Here is a 26597-nt window from a genome sequence, read left to right on the forward strand (position 1 = left end):
CAAAACATCTCCCTCTCTCTCTCCTGTTTTTTATAATATGGGCATTGTTATTATTACGATACGCACGCACAGCGCGTGATGCGCGTGGTGGGAGCGGCGGCGCTGCTTCTGTCATCGGGTTGTCAAGTGACGGATCTTGCACTGAACCTCCTCTAACGCATTAAAGGTGAGGAGAGGAGCTCATTTGATTGGTGAAGAATCGGCTGTATTAATCCCAGTCCACGCCTCGTCTCCTCCTCGTCCCCCACTCACGCCTTCTTCTCCTCCCTCTTTCCCACTTGCGCGGGTGGGAGTGACAGGAGGTGTGCCTGCGCGAGCCTGTGCGAGCCTGCGCGGTGCACGAAACTTGCAAAGTCCAGGCGGACACACCCCGTCGGCGTGGCGCAGGTGCGCTGAGAGCTGACTGCGCCTGGTCTACGAAACTAGGGCCCATAGTGCGCACGCATCATTCATAACAGTTCCGCTCTGTGCAGCTAAATCAAAGATTAAAGGAGTTACGCTAAAGTGCAACATGGAACTTGGAGACATAAAGGATAAATTAAAAACAGGACAATTAACGTTGAGCAAGTCATCAGGAAAGGCGAGGTACGGGATCATTTCAAGTGAGTAGTGGGAGGAGGCGATAACATACGTGTCGGCTTTGTCCAGTCATATCCTAATCGCGGCACTAACGTAGCCTATAAAATTATTTGTATATTTTTGTGACTGAGTAGCGGTGCAGCCGCACCCCCACTTTCCACAGATATGCACATACAACAGCCTCATGCATGAAAAATAATTGTCGGGTTGAAATCGGGCTCGGGCTCTTAATTACAGTTAATGTGTCGGGTCGGTCCGGGTTCGGACAGAACGCGCACAAGCTCGGGTAGAGTCGGGCTTGATTTTCTGGGCCCGAACTAAGCTCTACTTCTCATTAGGTCTGAACCCGAAATACTGCCAAACTGCAGAAGTCGTGTTCTTCTTTGAGACCAAGTCACTCGGTGCGTGACTCGCCATCTTTCCTCTTTCCTCTCTCTCTCTCTCTCTCTCTCTCTCTCTCTCTCTCTCTCGCTCCCTCCCTCCCCTATATAAGTGCATTGCATTTTTTTAATGACGGTATTGAAACTGATACCGTTGCTATTTTTAAGACCCGTGGTATACCGTATCACCGCCCAAGCCTAATTTGGTTACAACGCAGAAGGCAAACACTTTTCTGGACTACATCTGATTGTTTATGCAAATGTGTCCCATTCAATATCTGAGACACTGGTGAATTTACAAAACCTGAAAACATTGCTCGATGTTTTTTTGTTTTATTTTTATGAAACCAAAGGTAATAATGAATCTCACCACTTATTGTGTCATATCTAACATTATTCTTAGAGAAAGACCAATGCACAGTTTGTTTGTTTTTTGTTTTGGGTAAGAAATGTCTTCAGGGAGTTAGGGTGGGCGTGTGGGTAAAAAAGGTTGCTTGGGGAGGGCAACACAAACAGTTCCTCAAAAGCTACAGCCTTGAATTCATGGGCCATGTGCAACAATGCTGGGGTTATTAATTTGAGCCAAAAGACTCCTGATTAATCATAATATTCATGAGGCTCCTGCGACAGAGTGGGAGTGACCTTGACTTCTCCCTCAATGGGCTTATGCAAGCCCCCAAGTCAAGGAATATCAAAAGGGGCACAGTCCTGGAGATCTGGGGCACAGACATCACCCACATCTGTCACACACCTTTGGGCAAAACCAAACCTTGGAGTTGAACCACACTCTGAGTAAAATATCAGACTTTTAATGGTCTTCCTAAGTTGAGGTCTTGGCCAAATCCTGGCAGCCTGGAGGAGTGTGTATGTGTCTGTGTATTAGTACAGCTGAGAAATAAAATAACCTTGATTGAGGAAGTTCTATTTAATCAAACTGTTTGGTTTTTGTGGATTGGATAATTAATCCAATCAAGCTGAGGCCAATCAGGCTATAGTTAGCTTGTACATTGTCACAGTTGCATATATAAAAATAAAGAAGCTATTGACTGTAAGGAAAGTGGGAGAGAATAAAAACTATACAAGATTGAGAGAGAATAGAACCTATGGGGAACAAAAGCTACAGCTAACCGCCAAAAATGAGGAAATGTTTGTAAAGTGGATGTACTTTGTTTGCGATAAACCTCAGGAGGCTCAGACAAATATAGTGTTCATGTCACAGCCCAGTTGAGATGAAGGCACGAAAAACGACTGATCTCTTTTACTACCTGTATAGGGCCCGATTTACATCCGAGCCCTCTCATTCAACATGTGCTCACCGTCTGCATTAAATTAGTGTCTGATTAAGTAAGGCAGAAGGTAATTATGTAATCAGTGACTGGGTCTGTCTAATTTCTACATTATGTGAGTGTAAGACCAGAAGTTCCTATTCAGTATTTGGAGAAAAACAAACTCGGGGGGGGGGGGGGGGGGGGAATTTTTTACATAACTTGATTAAAAATAAATCATTTATTTATGATTCATATGACAAAGATATGCTATAAAAATAAATACATAAATGTTAAAGTACATTTAGATTTAGATTTGGCATTCTAAATATACTCAAATAATGATTATTTTGGTTTGTTTAGACCACAGCAATAGTTCCATGCTGGAAAATCTATTATGCCATGTTATTTTCAATATATTCTTTGTGGAAAAGAAAGAACTAACATTGTAAATACTGTTTCATACATTATATCATGATTTCTTTTCCCCGTCCCCCCCAGAGCCTGAATTGAGGGGGAAAATGATCATTTCATTTTAGACATTCTGCTCAATCCGACATTGGAGTGATCTTAAGACAGGTAAATATTAACACATGCTGAAATGTATATAGTAGCATTGTAAAAATAAATAAATGTGGAGTTAAATTAGTATTGTTCTGTTATGGATGATGGCTTCAAACAAACATTGTTTAGTCCTGAAGCACATTCAGGATCACTGGTCATACTATCACATTGCTGAATAATGCATTAGTTAAAATTCAATAACCGACATCCGGTTTTCAATTCACCTGAATATGAAAACTTAATCACATTAGCTTGCTTCACCTTCCGGCAATACAATGTAAGTAGTTATGGCTAAGGCCTATATGTTTTGTGTAGCACTAACTGTTTATGGCCCAATTTGGAGTCTCAGAGTGTCACGTTAAGAATCTTATTAATGGGGAGTGTTACTCATTTGAGCTATCTCATCTATTCTGCACTGTCTCCCATTTCTGTCAATTTATAGCACTCCAAGGGAGGCACCTGATGACCAGATAGACCAGCTCAGCCTTTCTTGAGGTTCACGTTCTGCAGCGCCAGCATTGGCTGTCAGGGACATTTAACACAGAATTTGCATTATTTATGAGGGTACTTTTGAAATGCTTTCCTCAATTATGCTCCAAATGTCCATACAGAACCTGTGCAGTCTACTGAAAACATCTTGAAAACACATGCCTAACACAGAAATCGAAGGAACAGAGCCTGGTGTCGAAACAAATTGAGCTGTGACACAGTTGCTGATTGATCATGTTTACCTCACCCATCTCGCAACTCACATTACGGATAAATGAGTTTTAACCAATTTACAACACTTAAAGCGGTATGGTTTCCTAGGTTACTTTTTTGCCCAATCACAATGCTTGATGCCTGTCCTCAACCCCCACCACTCAGCCTATAAATGGCAGATTAAGTTAGGGGACTTGGATAAATCCATTCTAAATAGCCTTGGGTTACACTAAAACAAACAAAATAAGGCAGGAACTAAATTACCTTTGTTTGTGCCTGTGAATGATATCACTCAGAGTCACTTTCATATAGTGAATCAGGAGAAATCCTCCTGATTGTTTGTGGGAGTGCTTAGTGAGAGGAAATCCAGTTTACTTTCATATATTTGACAAAGTATCATGTGTTCATCTGGGTTGTGGATTAACCAACAAAACCTAACAGTATCACTTTTTGTCAGTGGAGATTTACTGCTCTCAGGCACCAATCTACCCCAATTAACTTTAATTCCACAGCATTTAAAGACCTGCAATGTGTAACATAGAATCTCATTCCTGTCTTTCCAAGCAAAACCCTCTGTATGGAACTATATTTGAATCTTAACAAAAATAATGTGGGTCATCAATAACCCTCTTTTAACAAACAATAATCTATTATTGTCTTTATATTTTGGCTGCCAGCATAGCCATTTGGTGGTGGCATTTAGCATTTAAATGAATGTGTGTGTGAATGCTGTGTCTCTGCCAAGTGACTGATACAAGCTGAGTCTCACTATTGTACTGGTAAATTATTTCATATTAAAATATGGCATCTTGAAAAGGCAACATTTAGGGATTAAAACTGTTTTCACTACTGTAGACAACCAATAAATAAACATAATCGAAGGAGTTGGAGAGACAGAGAATATTTGGCTGTATTTCCCAGATGCATGACTAAATAATATCTCCTTTCCAAGTAAGAGAGAAGTAATCAGGTGCTTCCTCAGCATCTGGCAGAATGATGAATTTCCTCATCAGATCCTTCACTGAGGTGTTAACGTATTTAACAAATTGTATTGTATTCAGAAACTGAAACATTGTGAGGAAGGGGTGGCAGCTGCAGTCGTTATTTGCCTTTGCACTATTTTTAATGCAACCTATGCAACAATATGAATCGGACATTTTCAAATTCAATTCTCTGGGCTATATTAATGCCCTTACAGAATGTGCCATTTTAAAAATGTCTCCCGTCTCCAACAGCATATTGGGAAAAAAACAGTGACAGAACGCTGTTGTGCTGACCCTGAAATGTATTCCATTCATAAGTAGGGTGGAGGTGGGGTGGATCAGGATATCTGAATATCTCTCCTGCATTGATTTTAATCCTCCTAGTCCCCTAACGTAATGATGGTACACTAGATACTCACTGGATTATCCCAAACTTCTGTCTCCAAACACTAAGAGGAAGTGAGAACTTAAGAAAGACATCTCAGTACTCACCCATGGCATATTTGAGTACAAGAAGTGAATTGAAAGTCCTCTTCTCTCCTGATATATTGTTGCTATTTGGTACAGCGTCTTGAAATGTTCATATGGACCACATCTAATATTTTTATCAGTGTGCTGTAAGTGTGATTACTCACCAATACGAGACATACCACGTGACAGGAGCAAAGACAAGTGAATAACATCTAAAAAAGATGGCATAGTGCATCCAATCTGTAAGCATGCCCTTGGCTTTGCCATTAAGCCAGCACATTTCTGGAAAGCATCATCACAGGGACTGACTGCAGCCCCTCTTCAAAGATCCCTTTGCACATTTTGCACATATTCACAAATGACAGGATCTAGTGCAGCTTAAGAGGGGGAGGAGGGACAAGTGAATCAACTATGAGAGTGGATGGCGTGACTGAATGTGAATGTGGGGAAGATACGAGATGGGGGAGAAACCTCCAAGAAAATAGATGGAGAAAGAGAGATTTGAGAGATCTAAAATAATAGTGACATTGTCTCTCGACAGCACTCATTGTTTCTCTATTCAGTAAGCTCAGTGCTGAGGGGACATGGCTGAATTGCGACTGCAGAATACATTTGACAGCGGGAGCAGAGATGAGGCGGTGGATTTACAGTGCCATACAGTATCAGCGTAATATTCAACTCCTGTCATCACAAATCACAGCGTGCTGCACACTGAATAAATCCTGCAACTTGTTTGCAGACGAGAGGTATTTTCTGCTTGTTTAAAAAGGAAAGGTAAGAAAGATAAAGGCCATTTGATTTAAAAGCCCAGATCAAATCTTGTGCTGCAAACACCAAAACCTCGAGTATGAGATCAAGTGCAAAATGATTTGTGGATCATCAGAGCGAAGATACCGTTCTGAGTTTGAGTTTTCTTTAACCGCTATTTGACCTAATCTTCATCCACATTAACTACTGGTGCATTTCTGCTACATATTTAACACAATTGTTTCCCCAAAAAATGTCAGGCTCTTCTTTTTACCTCATTCAAGTGGTTCAAATGCATATAATGTGTTCACAAATCTGTGTTTGCAGCATCATTTGTATTGGGAAGACTGTGAGCAATATTTCACTGAAAGTAAGTGGTGTCTTGCTTCTTTGCCCCTTTGTTGTGTCTGTCTGATATAAAGAACTTTGATTGCATTAATGTGCCAATGCTTTGTAAAAAATATTAATGTCACAGTCTGGACAGTAAACAAGGCCGGTCTACAGTGTGACATCATTTGGTTTAACTGAATGTAGCCTGATGAAGTTGCAGAGAATAATAATAAAAAAAAAACAAAGATAAGAAGGGATTTGAAGACATGAATAAATAAGTAAAACAAATCTGTCTGCTAGAAATGAGTGGCCCATATTAATCAACTAAATGACTGCGTATGAGTTGCCCTTTAAAATCCCAGCTGTCCCTGGGGAAGTGCGGGCTGTTAATATTTAATATGTACATGTGTAGTGTCACAAATCAATCTGTCCTGGAAATTAGTCCAAATTAATTCAATTGTTGGTCAAAAAGCCATCTGATTAACATGAAGTGCTGACATCGGTACTGTGGAGATTTATAGTGCAGTTGACGTTGTCACAGTGGCTTCTTCCTGTAACAGGATGGAGTTTTCATTTTTCTATCCAAACTGCTGCGACATCAAACCATTTTCCTGTTTTTGTGCCACCTTGAAAGTAAATGGTTGTGGAAAGTAATCCTGTGGTTTCGTAAAGGTTAATGTGGCCTAGGCTACATTAGTGCTAAACGTTGTTTTTTTCCGGCTCTGCTTTGGTACGCATCCGACTGGGCTGGTTGTTTAACAGAGATTTCTAGTTGGTGTCAAGGTGGCAACGCATCATAAATATGTATGTACCTGAGGTGCTCATGAAAAGCAATAAGACATCATCATCACAGAGATCACCCTGCTGTCACTCCCCTCTGCAGGGCCCATTAATAAACACTGACAATCAGAGCCCTTGACCTGCCCCTGCCTCCCAGGAGGGGTGGGGAGGCAGAGAATCCCCATTTCCCCAATGACCCTATGCACTCCTTTAAGGGGGTTAAGCGTAAAGCATCTTTACATTTGGAAGAAAAGGCTGGGCAACAATTTCTCTGATGTCCATAATACTTTTGTCACAGAAATATATTTGATAATCATTATTAAATCCTGAGGAATTATCATCAAGCCCTTGTTATCCGTCTTTCTCATGACAGACATTTAAACTTGACATTAAAGGAAAATCACAGGTGTAAGATGAATTTTAAAATGTCTACAGAGAATGGTTTATTGGGAGACTGATGGACGAGATTAGATAGAGCGCTGGGTATTCAGCTGTGGGTGAGTCATCAATACATACTAAATAGGCTGGCCACAGTTTTGTGGGTGTAGTGCAAGAAATAAGTCAGCAATAAACTATTAAAGACCATTTTTCTACATTTCAAAAAGCACATTTTGTCCCTCTCTTACAGTTTCAGTTTGATGAATCTGCTAAAAGACCACTTAAATGTGTCCTCTCACTGTCTAACCATCAAAATCCTGGGAGACCCTCTGAGCTGATCAAAAATATTAGTTTCAGTTATCACGTGCACTCACAGCATTTAAGCTTCTCAAGCAGTTAGCGTTATGATTTAGGTTAAACACCAGCTGTCCTTCCTTCTGGGGAAGGTTGGTAGGGCTGGATGTAACTGGTGAGGATGGCTGCAGACACTACTCAGGCCTAAAAAAAAAAAAAAGCTCCACTGCATTTTGGGTAAAAATGTATTCAACTCTTGTTATTTACAAATAACCATCTTAGAAATATGCAAGAACTTATTATTTTAAGGTAAACAATATCTCTTTGTAATAAAAATATGAATAACATAGGTTCATTGCTGAAATTGGAAATGGTATTTTGACTTTTTTTGTAAAACATAACATATCAATGTCATTCCAAAAATGTATTTTGTAAGTGTTGTTTTTTTTTTTATGTGCTTAATAGAGCCGGTGTATCGGTGTATATTTTTTCAGATTTGTGCCGATATCAAAGAAAACAATTTAACAGTCACCATACTGGTATTAAACTATGACAATTTCCAACACCCTGATCTGAACAGACACATTACAGACACAAATTAAACTTTCCAGGAGGCAGGCATGATGGGAAATGTGGGTGCTCACTATTCTTACAATACTCTCAGCACTGGCAGAGTGTGCATCACAGCTGAGCAGACAGTGGTGCGGAGTCAAGCTGTGTCCTCAAAGTGTGACGGCCCCAGGGACCCTAACGGGGTGTGTGTGTGTGTGTGTGTGTCTGTGTGTGTGGTGTTTTAATGTTGCTGGTTCCTGGTTGGTTGAAGCTGGAGGCCATCAACGAATTGGGTGCACCTGGCCACTGTTTCAAGTCTATAAGACCCGCCCAATTCCAGGATTCTCTGGGCATCTCCTGGTACTATGTTGGCTGTAGAAAGGGTTCAGAAGGGAGCCCGTGTGGCCATCTTGATGAGTCAAAGGATGTCACAAATGTGTTGCTCATATTCCCTTTTTCGTTTCTCACTTCTTTCTGGAGCACCTGATTTTTGACGACTGGCCCTTTTTTCCACAGTAATTATTTCCCAGTGAAGTTTTACTGTTTCAGTTCGCAGATGTTATTTTGGACACTAACATTGTTAAAATGTCAAATGCTTACTTCCATTACATACCTTTGGGCACTAAATGTGGACAAAATGGTAGAGATTAACAACATGTCTGAATTATGGAGCGAAATTCCACACTGCATTCCCACTCACTCAAGGACAGCAAGTGTCTATCCGTGTTAAAGTAAATAGCCTTTATGGTGAGACAGGGAGGATTCAGCCTCCAGGTAGCAGAGGCATTGGTGAATGAACAGGAGACCTGTCACACCAGAGCCGTTTTCCTCTGCCCGTCTGAGAGGATTAACCTTCGTTTATCCCCTTCCCTCCAATCAGAGGGATTTCTTCCACAGCCAGCCTCTCTATGAGATGTTCTAGATGATTCATTATAACTGTTACACTTATAATAAGAACAAGAATAATATTACTATTATTAAAAGTACAATAAAACTGAACTGTTTGTTACAAACAGTAGTAGCAGCATTTTCACACCATTCTCGCTCAGCCCACTTAGCTTCATTCCAGATGGCCATGTCTTTGAGAAAATACTATTGCATTGAAATGATCAGATGAGATGAAGATGAAAAAAGAAGGACCTACTGTGTGTACCCTCTTGACTTAAGTTGTTCGCTTGCTTTCCTCACTTAAAAAAACTAGGGAGACAGACGCTCACTGTGGGCTTGAAAAGGTGTGTCGAGGCCTTTTCTGAACAGACCTACTGGGATCATGCCTTGGGGCCATACTGATCAAGGAACCCCTGGGCTGGAGCCTCTGTTTGAAGTGACTGCTAACATTTATTTTTTTTAACTATACACAGATACAAAATTACTACAAAGACTACGACCACGAAAAGAAGCTAAACATCTGAGAAGGGACAAATACGAGTACAAAGAGACACGTTTCTCTTCAGTTTGGTCCTACTGCTAGGGTTAGGGGGGCTTTTTAAATGTCTGCGCCTAGGCTAAAAGTCTGATAATCTAATCTATTCAAATCTACTTATATGGTATTATAACAGTATAATTCATTTGTGTTTAAGGAATGTTATAGACCATGGCATACAAAAATATTTAATGTAATAGCACATCATTTGCTCATTACATTTAAAAGGTGTGCTGCAATGGTGATGAGACATCTACTGAAATGGTTAATTGATGAAAACGAGAAATAAAGAAATGTTCTACTTTGGTGCAAAAGCATTCGGTATAAATCCACTGTAAAGAAGATTTCATGTAATGTTATTTTTGCCGCTCACTCAAAAACTACAACCAAAGACAGACTGTTGGTTTGTGTGGGAGTTGTTGTCTTCATTGTTAATAAAATCGCCACTGCGGATCCAAGTCTCTCTGATGTGACTCATGTTCACAGATGAGGTACTATATTAATTATTTGTAGCCAAGGCTTATCATTTGCGTCTATACGTTTGAAGGTAACTTAAATAACCTCGGAGCATTTCACTAACTATGTTTTTTTTTTGTTGTCATGTTATTTAGTTATTTTAATTAAATATTTAACGTTAACGCACACATAAGGTAAGTTCGCTACCATTAGATGAGTCGACTGAGCACATGTGATTATCCGTGGTCAAAACAATCATTAATAAAATGAGACGCTGTTGTAGCATCGAAACATTGCCGTGCAGATTAGCTCAGTGGCTGGCATGCATCTCTTGTCATAGTAGCACATCGCAGTAGATTCATTCAACTAGATTCATACTGAACTATTCACTAGAAAAGTATGTCTTTACTAGATTACTGTGTTGAAAAGTTGCATGCAATTAAGTGTTGCTGTGCGACAGAAAAAGGTCTGTATTACTAAGTATAATTCTGTAACATTGTAGCCTATGATTTACATCTGCCCTAGTAGATGTAACTATTTAGTTGACGTATCATCTGGTGTTTCCCATGTTGCCACAGACGTTCGAGCAACTATGGGGGAAAAGGGATACGAAGGCATTGACAGGTGGGTGAAAGACACCATAACCTTGAATAGAATTACAGCTTTATGGGTTTGGACTTTGTTGGAGACATTTGAGATAATACACTACAAATATAAAACACTTGGTCGAGTTGTATTTAGACATTTAAATGGGAGGAGACCATACATGCCACATCCCTTCAAGCCAGAAGTAACCATATTTAGGGACTGTTTTCATGGGTTTCTTTAAAGCTGTGTCAAAATACTGGTCATATGAAAATGCCCTTTGAAGATATAGGTCTGGGGAATTATTTATAATAAATTAACTGACAATATACACAAGAAGACAATTCCACTGAAGAAGCACATGTCTTTTAGCTTCACTCCACTCTCTCTCCTATTAAGCTCTGATTTATGGCTTCATAACCATAATTGCTGAAGGGCAGCTGCTCCATTGCATGATTCAACTGAGTTTCCAGGGTGTCAACTGCAGCACCTGCTGTTCTGCTTGGAACAAGACATCACAGGTAGGAGACTTATGATAAATAACACCATGAGCATCCTGGCGGAAGTCAAGACAACCTCAGCGAGAAATTACTTATACTGAAAGCAAAAATCACCAGGATGTCTTTTTCTTTCATTTTATGCAATTCATAAAATATGAACCCTGGATCCCCTGGATAAACCTTGCAATTTAGAGTAATTAATGACATTACTGGATGAGGAGCCAGGCAGCAGAGATGGTGGCATGTTGTGTACTGTCACTTTAATACAGATGTACATTTATCCAATATCTTTGTGATGTGGTTTGCATTTGCTCGCAAACTGCTGGCATCTAAGCAGCCCTTCTGCCTTGAAAGGCTTTCCTTATTTTGCATTTCAAATGCAATCATGGACAATTCTGCCACAATTCATTTGAGTGACAGCATGACTGTACAGTAATGACTGAGATCATCATGGCATCACTTCATAATTCGATACAACCCAAATATCCAGAATGAAAAGTTGAAATATTGGTTGTATTTTTTATTTCTAGGCTGTTTAAACAAAGTGTTAAATAAAGTTGTCCCTCTGTCCTTATAGGACAAAATGTCTTGTTTAAATAATCCACATTTGTGATGAAAAAAATAAACGGGAACAATTAATTATTTTCTGTATACTGAAAGGACTTTTTCCACAGTCTGGGATATGTCAATGATAAGCAACAACATTGATGTCGAACCACTGCAGGGCTCCATAGTACATTAGCAATAATCCTCTTGGAAACCAGGAAAATAGCATTTGCCCCATAGGGCAAATGTAAGAAAATGGCTCAATCTGAAGGAAAACAGTAAAAACTATAATTTTAAAAGCCAGGGCACTAGAAAGGCTGACATGATGGAATACATGGTTATAACTGTAATGGTTGCGGGATCAAAAATAATGGGTATGATGGGTTTCAATGGGGACATTTTTGTACTTAAGGGTCTGAGTGTCTGTCTGTATTTTGGTCGCACAGTTTATGAGATTGAACTTCCAACATGTGAGAAGAACAAAAATAAAACAAACTCAGACTCTTGACAAAATGTTAGCCATGTGGCATTAACACGGGCAAAATTATGGAAAACATTCATGATTAAAAAGCCAATAATCGCCCTATGATGCATAAGAATTACTGACAAATATTTCCTTTGATGCTGCTTGGACAGCAGGTCCAACTGAATCACAACCAGTGTTGGGCAGTATGACGCATGAATCAGAAACGTATTACTGTAATAGTATTGCTTTCGCCAGAAACAAGTAGTGTAAAGGATTACAATCTCCAAAACAGTAATTATATTACAGTTATTAATCAAAATAATGCTGTGTTACCAGAATGGGATTTGTGTTTTGTTTGTATATTCTGTATTAATAACTATCCCATTCATTAGAGGAAGGAACTGAAATGTAATATTCACCACTTTTTTTTTTTTTTACAAAACCTTAACCTTAAACCTTAATAAACAACACTTTTGTTTCTCAGCGTACACACAAACACCTGGCAACGCTTTAAAATATCAGCAATGGAACCAAAATGGATAAACTTTCAAATGGTGACTCCTAAAGTGGCAGTCTATTTTTCTGCTGCAAAAGCAATATCCATTTCTTATTAAAGGCAATAGTCACCAGCTCTTGTCAATTTGGTCCCGAATCAACCTTTTGACTATCTAATACACCTTTAGCTGATGCATTCAGACGTGAGCTTTCCATATGAGAACTGTAATGCGAATGTTTTCGATGATTGCCCCTCTGAAACATTCATGATTAGAAACCGCAACGTGAAGTTTACAGGTGACTAACTGCAATTAGACACTTTGCCCTGAAACTTTTGAAATGCAAAATGGGGAATATATCAGGGGAAACAGTCCATATATAAAGTGCTGAAACTATTCAAATAACAACAAAGTCAACTCCACTTACTCCGGCATGTAAAGTGTATTAATGCTAATGTAGTTATGCTAGACAACAGAAGTACTCTTTACTAAAGAGATTAAATCTCATAAGCTAATTGGAGCAACACAGATTTTGGATGCCTTATAATAGCTATCACGATCACTGACAAATGATGAAACCAGGATTCCAAGTGTGAACACATAAAGAGGGACACGTGTATATCCCAATATGTAGTATTGTCAGATTTTCTCTTCCACCTAATAAGATTTCAATTTCTGAAGTACACATTGCATTGGCTAATGGCAGTGATATAATGGTAGCAGTGAGTCTAACCGGGTCACGGATGACAAAGAGGTCCATGTGATTTTGTTGTCCAAAGGGGGAAAAAAGGAAAAAAAAGAAATGAGTCACAGAGCTTTTAAAGAGTGTTAATACATCTCTTCTATTGATTCCTGGACATCGGAGACTTGTGTTTAAACAATAATTGATTTGTTTCCTCACTGTGTTTCTGGAGTCATTGATTTGAACACATCAGCAGCCACTTTTGTATTGTGCTAATCGGTAGGGGGGGCTGGGGATTATGGGGGAGTTCAAAAGACAAGCTGTGTGATACTGAGGATATCCTTAATTTGAATGATGTCACGGTATAAATAGTATATATAATAGTATATATATTTATTCCCGATGATTGTACCACATTTCCTATTTTTTCAGACTGTAGACAGTCTTAAAGAAGGAAATTATTCAAACTAGACCATAGAGGATTAGTTATGTATTAGTTTTCTTTATATCATGGAATTGCCATAGGCACAATAATTATGATGTGACCTTGATATAGCAAACATTGCTTTGTTGTGATTAACACAAAAACAAAGAGACAATGTTTTCTTTGTTTTTGTGCTATGTACTTCTGTGGTGCACCATGGCTCATAGTAAGATAAAGGGTCCATTTTACTTCTTCATGTCTGAATAAAAAATATTCATCACACTGGAAAACAACACAAAAAAAACACCTTATCTTAAGAAAACTGAAAATAAAACGGTATGAATAATGTAAAACAAGGATGGCTTATAGATCGTTTATAGCAAATATTTGAATTTCACCATGCTATAGTTAATCCATGCCACAAACATCAGGGACACTGATTCTCTAATAGGGCAAAGAAAGCTGTAGCAGTTGTGCAGAATAGTGACATTTCACAATGTAAATGTAAATAACTTAAATCTGCTGGTGGGCATTTCATAAATTGGAACTGAAAACCTTTATGAGGCATAACTAAAATATTTAATTGATCTTGCAACTATTGCATTGCAAACTAAATGTTGACTAAAGGAAGCACACAGCCAGACTGTCAGTCACTATCATATTGTTTGGACTTATTATAGACATTGAGATGTTATATTACATTTCATTTCACAGTTGTAAATGTGACATTCCAAATGTGTCCCAGTTTATTTCCTGTTGTAATGTGAGGAAACTATGAAAGAGGAAAGGGTCATTACATCATTGTGACCGTTCTTTCACAAGTGACTCAAGCTCTCCTGATGCTGTCATTCAATCCGACAGCAACTGGAACCATGAATATTAATTAAGACAAAATGATTCCCGATCTGCTTTCCTGCACCGACTCATCCATTCTTCACTCACGCAGGTTTTCTGTGGTAATCACGCGCTACTGCGAACAGAGTCATTCAACCAATGATGTTTTAGAAAATATTAATTACTTGAATATTTATATGAACCTTTAGCTAATATTTGACAAATATGCTTACAATGTTAACTGATTGTGCCATCAAAAGAAGAAATCGTGTTGTATGTGCCACCAACTACATTTATTATTTGTGTACCTTAGTTACTTGGGGGGTTTATATTCTGGTGAGTTTTAAAACACACACTGTGTGCCGAGTACTCATTCAACATTTTAACAACAATAAAATCAGATTTGGTCAGAGTTCCAGATTTTCACAGCATGCTGGATTTAAAAGAAAATGAAGGCAAGGAAAGTTTTTAATGAGCAGTCCAACAGTTTCACAAGCTCTATGATCAGCTCTTCACTGATGCAAAAACGGTCCATGTAGGCATTGTGAAACTTGGTGGTAAGTACTAGTCATTTGGGTTTGAAAGAGGAGGCGCATTATTTCCTTTGGTCAGGAATCACAGCAATTTAATAAAAGCAGAAGGGTGTTCTTCAGTGTCTCTGTGTTTTTAAATTTGTACTTGATGCAACTCCGAAAACATGGACACTGCAGCTAGTGGAAGAATCTACCGCTTGTGTACTTGTGCGCATGTTGTTCCCCTATCTGGTGCAAGAGCAGGATTTTTACAAGTTTACATTGATGCAAATAAATCCAGAGGGATCATTTGATTTGGGCTGATCAAATATCTGATGAAAAGTGTGTGTGTGTGTTAGAGTGTATTAATGACATATTCTCAAGTATTTCATAATTTTTTAGGCTTTTATCTAAGTGTTCCGTGTTTTTAATAAAATCAAATGACCTAATGAATATATGTTGCTGCTGCAATACATTTGAGTTTAATAAGCTTCTCTCTTTAGCCAACCCAAAGCTACCATGGCCAAATCGTTGATGACTGTTTACACTTTACAAAACGTCCTCTCTGTCCATTGACTTTGAGACAGTAAAATAAAGTGAGAAAATTACGTAAAACACTTTACTAGTGATAGACTGAACACTATTCATTTTTGTGAACTACAAAAAACACTGTTGGTCAAGTGTAAATACAGACACCGACTTACAGAAGGTACAATAAACAGATTGCTTTTGTAATTTGGAATTAAAGTGAATTCTGCAAGGGTTACTATTTCATCTGTCAAAATCAACAGTCACCAGCTCAACATGAAACGCATATATGCACATGTTTACACAGTAAGGTGTCCAAATGTTGATGTTAATATGCAATGGTGGAAGAAGGACAGGGATCCTTTACTTAAGTAAAAGTACTAATACCACACTGTGAAAATACAACATTACAAGTAAAAGTCAAAACGTTAAAGTATAATCCAAGCGCTAGCAAAATTATTTCTGTCATTGTTAATAATTTATGTGATTTTTTTTTGCATTAATATTATGGCTGCATCGATGTGTATTTTGCATGTTTCTTTAGTAGATGTTTACAGTTATGCTAATTATAACCCCATTATACATTGGTTTAGTCTACAGCAATGCAGCAATGATAAGATGTTCAAATATTTGTAGCGTCACTGTGAGAACCACATATCTCTTAAAAGTCAACTTTTATGAGCTCAGAAAATCAGCTCTATGACTATGCATTTTACAGCTGATCCAAGGGGGATTTAAATTGTTAATTTAACTTAAGTAAGGACATTTTCTCAACCCATAAAAAAAACACCTCATCCTTCAGCTTATCATAAAAATTAGCATTTACCAAATGACAAGATGTGGATTCCACTGGACGGGAATAATATGAAAATTGTTGATCTGAAAAGTATCTAAAGCTGTCAGACAAATGTAGTGGAGTACCAAGTACAATATTTACCTCTGAGATGTAGTGGAGTAGAAGTATAAATTTGCAGGAAATAAAAATACTCAAGTAAAGTTCAAGTTCCTCAAGTACAATACCTGGGTACACTCCACCACTGTGTGTATGTATTTTTTGGTATCACTAAGTAAGATTAGCAGAGTAGCCAGCCATCTTAGCCTTATTCATACTTTAGTACCACCAGTACGCCTGAGTGATAATTTCTACAGCATCGAAATGATTGCATTTACAATGACTTGACAAACAATAATGGTCACGGAGCAATTAACATTTCATTTGTAGCACAACCATTTGTCCAATCTAGTTTCAAAACAAGAGCTCTGGCTTCAGGAAATACATTTATATTTAGAATGAATGACAGTTGTTTTGCTATATTTGTTTCATTGCCAAAAGGATTGATGATTAGCAATTACTGCAGTGATGCTTTAAACTCTCTTCCATCACTGCTACTCAGGATAACATGGGTTTACTTTGTGAATATTAAATTTTTCCAGACTCAATTTGATTAAATAAATAAAGAGTAAGCCTACTGATTTTTTTAAAAATGTGTGATTTTTTTAATTAGGTCCAAGTAATTTAAAATGCAACATTTTGATCAGATATCACGAATGTATTTTTAAATACATTTTTTAAGATGAGCATAAATGATATCAAAGCCATAACCATTTGATAAAGGCCTCAAGTGTTGAGTTGTGTTGTTTGGAGGGTTTGCAGACAGGGTTTGAGAAGATACAATGTAATGTAAGTAGTGTAGCTTTTACCGCAGGTCTCTACATTCATGTTTGTGTGCCAAACAAACAGATAAAAAAAAAAAAAACACTTCAGAGTATTTCATCATATTATACTGCTACAGCGGCCACTCTGAACTGACATAACTGCTCTGCATGATGAGAATAAAATGTGACTGTCCCAGAGCAGTATTTTATGAAATCATACACAGCTCTTTCTGAATTTGAGAACACAGTACATGTTTTTTTCTTTGGGGGGCTCCCAGTGGCATGTTTCCATCGCCTTGGCTGTGATTGCTGCATTTCCCAGCAGCTGGGAATTGTAATGTGCTTTTTTTGTAAAGACCAGATGCACAAGCATTCTGGAGAGTGTATGAACAGTCAAGAAAAACCTACTCTTAGCAATGGAAGACACTACCAGTGCATCTTGTATTGACAAAGGACTGCAACAAGCAGTTTTTTAACTGAAAGTTACCGTGAAGAACTTTGAACTGGTTTTGAACGAGTCTCAATTTAATACTGATGCCTGTATATGACCTACATGAGTACACAAGACCAGTGTGAAGACGGGCTATTTTTGCAATGGCAAAAAATCCTTTCGAAATCAGACCAAATCATGCAGGTTCACCAGAAACTCCTTCAGTTCAGACTCTGGCCTCCAGCAGCAACCAGCTCACCATACACAGTCTCTGATCTGGCTTTATTGCCCCCTTTGACCTGCAGGTGGAGCTCTGGTGGGAGGTGGAGAGCTTCACGTTCCTCCGGCTAGGAACAGAGCTTTGCCTCGCTGATCCGACAGTCGTTGCTGGGAGCCAACACTGCGCTGCTGGAGGCCTAGGCTGTATTGCTGGGCCACCTGCAGGGAACATGGTCACAGGAGAACCGGAACAGGGAAGGAATAATGCCATACCCTACTGCAATAAAATGAGAGGCTTATAAAGGGACTTGAGTGCTCTTAATCACTTTTGTCCACAGGGACCGCACAAATCAACACAAAAAGGAAACCCTCATAGTAGCTTTAAAGTACCAAAATAAGACATTAGAGCAATAACATAGCAGCAAACACATTTTTGCAGTGAAATCTATAGTAATGACTCCCTCTGTATGTGTTGATTGAGTTTCTACTTGCTTTGTCGACATAGCCAGGCCAGTGCCGCATACTAAGTGCATGTGAGCGTGTCCCACTGGCTATCTCATGGCCACTGCTCTGCACTACTCTCACATGGCAACCCAATCTTCAATATCATTACAGAAGCATAGGGCCTCAGGGAAACACCGTTAGCTCTGTCAGCACGTTTGCCGTACTTTCTACTGTGGAGGAGCGTACACACCGAACGCGACCCAAATTGTTTGCATGACCAAATTTCATAAAGTATGTAAAGTCAATGCACAGATGCGACTTGGCACATATATTTGCGCAACAAGACTTCTGCGGCGTGAATTGCGCGAAGGACGTGACGCAATGGACGCAGAATTTTTTATTGTGACAAATTTGCGTGCTACACTCTGAGGCAACGCCAATCAGCGTCGAGATTGTCCTCCTGTAGTCACTCGTAAGTGAATCAGAAATGGAGGCAAACACAGCGTAGCGGTCTGTGGTCTCCCGGAACTCTATGGTAGTATCTTACCTTTCATAGACCAAACCAAACTATGAGTTCAAACCAGATGCTGTCTGTAGTACAAACAAAGAGATCGCTGCCGAGACAACGTTATTTTCAGTGTTTACAGAGCAGCTACGGTGTTCATTTTAAATGGTATACGCGTATATCATCTTGCGGACAGACTTACTTGACTTCGGACTTCTTACCAATCGTCGTTACTTTGGCATACTCTTTATCCATTTATCGCAATTAAATCACAACAACGTTTAATGATTTCATTGCATAGGTCCCACTGTAGTGAAGCAGGGAATCTGTGGCTTGCTATTCAGAGTGAATACAGCTCTATGAAATTCACAGAGCACCTCGGGGTGTTAACACTAACACTAGGCCATCCGTACCGTGCCCAGGCACGATTGGGCTTGGACATGCTTCAGACTCATGGTGTGAGCGGAAACAGGGCAGAACTGGACTAGGACATAGTCAAACACTTGCGCACTTTCCAAATTCCGCTCCTGCTCGCTCGCACTAAGCTCCGCTTACATTCGAATAGTGATAACTTTGACACAGCGCTTCTTGAAAACCACGTAAAGCCATGCATGTGTTGTATTACGACATGATGACATATGTACAAGAGGCAATCGTGCCTAGGCCCAGTTTGGGGACAGAGGAGGCAAGGTAGGGATCAACTGGCCCTAGTGTGAGAGCGCCATTAAAACTGTTAGCTAGGTGTGGACATGTTGAGAGCCAAAGGCAATAGAAATTATGCAAATTTCGTATCCTGCACCTTTAAATTCAGGCAAGCAGTCAGGTCAACAAATTAACATCAAGCACAAGTAGGACAAGTGTTTTCTGCACAGCAAATTTCTGAGACGGTTCCACATACAAATAGGAATCCAGCTTTTTATCAATCAAAAAAATCTGTTCCTTCTGTTGTCTTGTAAGTGCTGTCTATTTCACAGTCTTTGTGTTATTCATATGGTCATAGCTTAGGGTTGTCTAATGCATTCTGATACAAGGCTATGGCGTGCTGATAGGGAAAAAATATATTTGGCCTTCCCTCCTACAAACAGTTCCCTGCAAATGCAGATTCCTATTATTTTGACACAATTATATTTTATTTGAAGTAGAAAGTACGACCACTTTAAGAAGACCCTGGGAGGTTTGTCATTATTAAATGATTAATGTTTTCAATAAAAGCTTTATAATAGTTTCAAACAATATGCATGGATGATTCATGTTCAATGACATAGAATATTTCTGAAGCTTGGTTTTACCTAAGAAGCACTTTGCAGTGTCCATAACTGGACATACAGAGAAATGGTTGGCAAGCAATTACAAGTAGAAAACGTATGCTTCACTGACCTCGTCTGATTAAAAGTATTTGTGAAAAAGCCAGCACCTACTATCACAGCATCACTGTTGGGTGACATCAGAATTTTTGCTCTGCTGCACCTCTTATCACAATCATAGCGATGTCACAGTTGATCATCAACCATGGTCAGTAAAAAAAAGTTAATTGGTGGACTACAACGCTTTATCATTTTATTTCTAGTTTTTACTTTGGTTGTAAGTGCTGATAAGGATTTAATGAAATCAAAGAACAACTTTGTTATCTAAACAGTGATCAGCGTTCTCAACAGTTTAAAAAAAAAAGCCTGGGTCCTGCAAAAGCCACCACTTCTGAACGTTCCCAGGTCTAATAAGCATTTCTGTATCTAGACTTGTTTTCCAATGTTATGTTATTGAATAGACACTGATGTCTAAAAATGTATCTGTGTTTTGCAACTTTAAGCACAATCCGTAATAAAATGCAAAATTAGCTGCTATTAACATGTATTATTGGTCTTATTATTGGTCTCAAAAACCTCTACACACATGTCGGTGCTGATTACAAGTCACTGGAGCCATGTTTTCAAATTGCTTTTTTTCTTTGTCTGATCAACAATCCAAAAGGTCCCATGGCTATTCTGTTTAAACATTCTTAGAAAGAAATGTCAAGTTTAATAATACTTGAGAGCCCAGCACCACTGGATTTTTTTGTTGTTGGCTGAAATGTAAGAAATGAATATACTCTTCACTGAGTTAAGGCGGGATACAAGTCATATTAGTTGAATGAAATTTTCACAGCATAGTCTCAATCATAATAATAGATAATTGACAACATGTTCAGTGTGTCATGGCTTCAAAGTATTAACATGTCCAATAAAATAGACTAAAATGTATCCAGATGATTGTGTTCAGAATGCTCTACCTAAGCGTGCCAACTACAGTGAGCTATAGCTACTCAAAGGAGCTTTAAGCTGTGAAAAGTCCCATAGCTGTAAGTGTCCACCCTGCCAAGTAAATAACTGCTAAGCAGAAACAACTGCTGCTGTAAGGGACCACTATTTACTGCTGCCACTTGCTCTTTTTTATTTTAATTTTAAGGTATCTTATTCTTTTTAAATAAACTTTTTTGTGATTTGTGCCCTATTGTGTCTATTATTATTGATACTGTATTCAGCTCATGATCTAAGCTTCTACTGTATATATATATATATATATATATATATATATATGTTTACTATAATGTATTGTCCTGTACAGCACTTTGGTAGACCGTTGGTTGTTATAAACATGCTTTATAAATACAGTTTGAGTTGAATTGAGTTGAGTTACAATAACGTACGGACCCTTCAAGTTTTTTTCCGTCAAAGTCATAGAAAAATGGGCCTGGATAAATATATAAATCTTTCAGCTAACAGTCACTACATATCTGTTCCAGTCCTTTTCAATTCCTTTGTTTTTCATCATTCGTTTTCATCAGAACCGGGCTGTGCAGCACACTCAAATCTAACATGGTAGATGTCAACTGGAAGGAAACTTGACAGTGGATTTTATTTTTACAATTATTTCAACAAATACTACAAACAAGCTCTAACCACATCATTCTAGATTGAGCTGAAAAAACATCATGGTCCCAAACATGGAAAAGCACAACATGTGCATGGGTGGATTTTGTAGTTGCTGTTTTATGGACGGGATGGAATCACTGTCTGGTGCATGAAATCATCAGACCTCACCAACAAAAAGAAATCCCATCCGGATGAGTCTTACATCTAAAAATAGCTTCCAAAATTAACCCCACTGTCATGTCAATACAAACAGCAAGTTGGAATGGAAATTATAACAAAGCAAGAAGGAACATACACAGTCCAATTTGTAATGAGTGAGCGTATGTCTGTACATGCATCGCTGCTCATGATGCGATCAGTGAAATTAAACTTGGAGTCAATAGACATGATCAAATTGTCTCTAATCTGACAAGCTCATTTATCACCCAATGGCAGACACCGTCCTGTCAGTGCCAGCCTCTAAACCTGTTCTGCTGAGCTGCACTGATTGCAATATGAAAGTATTGTTTAGTGCAGGTATTAAAACTTTTCATCAAGGTCAGAATTAAACTTTTCATTTAATTCTTAATATTGGATCTTTCAATTAAGATTAGAAAAGCATATGTACACTAAAAACAAGCACTGACTATGGTACAATACAGAATTCATACACAATGGTATTTAACAGACTTACATTATTGATTATCAAATGTTTTTAAATTTATCTCATTTTGGGGTTAATCAAAGGTCAATCTCACACTCCTACTTGCTGGAAGACAAGACGTCTTCCACACTATGTTATAATCATGAGGAGGGAAAGTGTTAAAGCTTAAAAGAGCTTTAAATTATTGCAGTAATGTAAAGCTCATACTGATAAATTCTTCACCCTAGAAAATTAGATTTGCTACCGTCGTGAATTCAGTATGTGCTGTGGAGATTAATTTCTAACTCAAACCAGCTGATGCACAACTCCAAATAAACAATAGTTATCAAATAATTTACTCACACCCCTTATATCCTAATTAGGCATGTTTACTTTTGCAATAATCATTTTCAATTTCACGCCATTTTAACTTGAAGTTAATTAAAACAAGGTTGTTCATTAGCATGGTTCCAGACCCTTCCCTAGCCACTACACCTGCACAATACTGCGAATGCAAATAGGTAGCAAGGGGAAGCTGAAGTGCTTTCACATTTCCTTCAAGGAAATCACAAATGAATGGGCCAGAAGAGAAAAAGAAAAAACAACCATTAAAAATAACTCCACAAATATCATCACACATGGCAAAAGCACTGTTGGTGAATTATGCTCATTATTAAGTGTTAACATTTATAAAGAAACACATGGACAATAATGTGACATTAGCACAAGTTTATTGTTCTTTGTTAAAAAAACATGTCAATATCATCAACACTCCAGCATAAAAATGCTAATAAGAATGTTTATACAAACCCAGAGTTCACCGGTGCCCTCATGTTATAAAATCACATCATGCAGATGACAGGCACAGGAAGAAGCAGGTGCTTATCAACATTTTAAATTAAATACTCTCCAGAGGGCTGTTTGAATGAAAAATAAGCCAATTAAAAGCGACTTGACAAATGACCTTTCTGAAGGTAAAAATAATGAGCAGAATAGTGCCTGGTAAACAGTTGTACTAAGAAACAAAAAACACAAAGGTTACATGACTTGAGGCAGCACTCATGTTAGTTGTGCTCTCAAATAACAAGCCATGATTTAAGCTTGCTTTAGTTCAGATGGTCCAAGCTGTGATCGTTTCCAATTAAAGCCAGCCAGAGAGTCCAACACCTTCAATAGTCACAGAAAGCATTTCTGAGTGAATAATATATCAGGTATAGGTTTCTTAAAACTGGAATCATTATACATTTGTTTTCCATAGAGTGGCAAGAGAAAATGGAAATAAGCCAAAGTCATGTTTGTTGTGCAAAATAAATGTACCAGTATAAGGCCTTTTCACAGTAACAGTGATGCTACACAAGCTATTACTTTCATCTGTCAAAGGACAAAAATACACAGCTTACTTTAGAAAACCCAGACAATCCCAAGATATGATTTATAAACATCAACGGCCTTATTCTATTGTACAAAGCCACTTCTACACAATGATGTTAGACTTTTGTGCTCTTTTTATTGACAAAGATGCCAGCATCAGAATCTGAATTATGTCCTGGCAGTTTCATGCATTGGGGTATTTCAAGTTTTAAAAAGGAATTTGCTTGTGGTTGTATGTCTTGTACAGTATGTATGTATGTGTGCTTATTCTTAATACATGTGATTTTAGTACTGATCTGGAGTCCAGGTTCATCGCAGGTTTATTTATTGTAATCCAATCCCCTTTTGAAATAGGCCCTAGTGAACCATCTCCCCTCCTACAACCAAGATAAAATGTGTTGGTGCAGCCCTGTAGAGCCTCACAACAGTACAAAGACTAATGTAAAAAAACAATCACTTCACTTTTACTTTATGTCAGGGAACACACACGTGCTTGTGGCTGTACGGTATGTGGCTAAATCCTTGTTGTGGTGCATGCTTGTTTGCAGCTTACCATGGTTTGCGTGATGACAGGATTGTGATACGTTTTTTCTGTATGTAGCAGCCATGAACAGCATCAGTGGCTTCATTAACGGAGCGAAGGAACCCTACTTCCCTCTGAGGCACATCTTGTTCACAGTATGAAGAGTGGGGGTGGGGGACCTCTGGTGTTTCACAATCCATGGCTTCACAGACCGTGCTCTCTGATTGATGTTTTTATAAGTAAGACCTTGCACTGCATTCCCCCTGGGCCGTGCCTATGGTTCCTGGTATCAATCACATATCATTTCCATTCTCACGCCGTCGCCTGACAGAAATACTGTAAAGGTGATCTATGTGTGTGTGTGTGTGTGTGTGTGTGTGTGTTAAGTAATTATTAAGTGTCCAGCTACACTAATAAATCATTCAGAGCACACCAAAACCCCTCTTTCTAACCTCTCTCCTTTGCCCTATTCTCCACATGCCTCTTCACATTCTGTTTCCTGTTTTTCTCGAACAATAACAAAGCTGCAAAGTAATAGTTATGGTATGGTTAATTTTTCTTTCTCTGAAGTACAGTTCCAGGGGAATTTTAATTGCAGTGCAGCCAGCATGAGTGAGGGAGGACGTGCCGATTGGAAATGTTAGGAGGCCTTGGACCGCGATGGCATCAATGAGATGGCTGCCATCAATCAAAGGCTGTGGGAAAGGACTGTAAATAAGGCTGTGATCATGGGAGGTGTGGGGTGACAGGTGGAACTTCAGACCCAATGTACTCCCTCACATTTGACTTACGTAAACATGCCATGTCAAAGTGACAGAGGTCATGGGTTGGGGTAAAGCTGGGACTGATAATGTCCTCACACCACAACATCCCCCATCAACCCAGCAGCACTGGAGAGAACCAGGACATGTAGTAGAAGTTGACCAAAAAGGCAAAGAGAAGAGAGACGATATAGTCATACAGTATCTGCGCTGTGGTCATCAGATATGTATAGACTAAATAATTGATCCTAATTTCCTTCACACCAACAACAGTACCCACCCATCTTTTGAGTATCATACACTGATTAGAATTGACTCCACATCTGATACAGATTCAAAGCTTGTGCTTTATGAGCATAATGCCTGATTTATATTCCTGCGGCTGTGTGCCTATGCATTCTGAGTGGACTGGTGCGGGCACTCTCAGCACATGACAGACATACTGCGGTAGATTACATTTAGCATGTGATTTCTGCCACTGCACCTCCACCAACTGCTTTACACCCCCGTTGTATTGCCACTGGCCTGATTTGGCATCACAGAGCTTCACAGATCTGTAGTTTAGATCAAAATGAAGGCCCAATTTTGAAAATGGGTGTGGGCTGAGCAAGGACACCAGTAGTGGGTAGTTAGTGGGACAATGCACCCCCACCGCCCATTTTACACCCCTGGACCAATATGGTGTCACGGTTGGTGTAATCCTCTAGTTGACAATGTTATTATGAGTCATGCACGACAGACTTAAACCTGGTAAAGAATGCTTAACAGTAGAGTACATATTTCAATTGATCACAAATATAGTCTGGTATTTACCTGTGAAATCTTTGCCAAATACACCTCTTTAATGTAACATGCTATTGATTTTAGATCATCTTGTTATAGCACCTTTTTATCCATCGCAGGTGTGAATGAAAAAGTGTAAGCCCAGTGTTATATAAAGTTACTAGTAGAAACTTAAGTATGTAAACTCCCACTTTATTTTGTATAGCTTAGTTTTGAGTTCATGCATCATTCTGTATGTGTATACACAGAATGCAGTCCAATTTGAATTTGTGTGTGTTTTTTATATCAATTGCTAAAATACAATTTTGGAGATGGAGTGGGGGAAAAAAATCTGTCTTTTTAGATTTTAGCTTGATTTTGAGATTAGTTCATATTAATTAATAATTGATTACAGTTCTGTTAAAACTAATGCATTTTACTTCATGAAAAAGAGAACTAACATATCCAATGGCTTGTGTATTTTTTCCTTCATCTTAAGGCTGGCGAGAAGTAGGGTTGGGCACCGAGATCCAGTTCCAAATAGGAACCGGTTCCTAACGTCCGGTTCCGGAACCGTTACGAAGATGTTTGAATTTCGATTATTTTTTTCGGTTCCTAAATGCCCGCAATAGTTTGTTTATGCGGTTTGTTGCCAGTCCGCCGAACGGAGAAGAAGAAGCCACTGAACACCAACGAAGAAGCGTCCACCGGAAGTGTTTGCATAACCGAGCGAGTCTAGCATGGAAAGCGTGCGTCAGCGGTCCAAAGTGTGGCTTCACTTTTCTAAAAACAACGAAATCTCGGTAAAATGCACTTGCGCAAGATTATTTTGTACATAGGAGTGTGCACGACGGACATGAAAAAGCACCTCCTCCTTCTATGGAGTAGAAATAAATGTGTGCCCCGTCTTTGACGCGCTG

This window comes from Eutrigla gurnardus (assembly GCF_963514095.1).
Source record: "Eutrigla gurnardus genome assembly, chromosome: 12".
NCBI lineage: Eukaryota > Metazoa > Chordata > Actinopteri > Perciformes > Triglidae > Eutrigla > Eutrigla gurnardus.